We start from the raw sequence: 461 nt of genomic DNA, 5'->3' as shown, positions 1-461 counted from the left end.
AGGATCGAAAGTATGTCTAGAGGGGGGTGATTAGACTACTTGACCAAATAAAAACTTAACCTTTTCCCAATTTTAGTTCTTGGCAGATTTTAGCTATTGTAGGACAAGTCAAGCAATCATCACACAATTCAAGAAAGCATGCAAAGAGTATATTGGCAGCGGAAAGTAAAGCATGCAACTTGCAAGAATGTAAAGGGAAGGGTTTGGAGAATTCAAACGCAATTGGAGACACGGATGTTTTTCCCGTGGTTCGGATAGGTGGTGCTATCCTACATCCACGTTGATGGAGACTTCAACCCACGAAGGGTAATGGTTGCGCGAGTCAACGGAGGGCTCCACCCACGAAGGGTAACGGTTGCGCGAGTCCACGAAGGGCTCCACCCACGAAGGGTCCACAAAGAAGCAACCACCCACAAAGGGTCCATGAAGAAGCAACCTTGTCTATCCCACCATGGCCATCG

Source organism: Triticum dicoccoides, chromosome 3A (genome assembly GCF_002162155.2).
Source record: "Triticum dicoccoides isolate Atlit2015 ecotype Zavitan chromosome 3A, WEW_v2.0, whole genome shotgun sequence".
Taxonomy (NCBI): Eukaryota; Viridiplantae; Streptophyta; class Magnoliopsida; order Poales; family Poaceae; genus Triticum; species Triticum dicoccoides.
The sequence above is the reverse complement of the archived record's forward strand: the minus strand, read 5'-3'. Positions refer to the sequence as shown.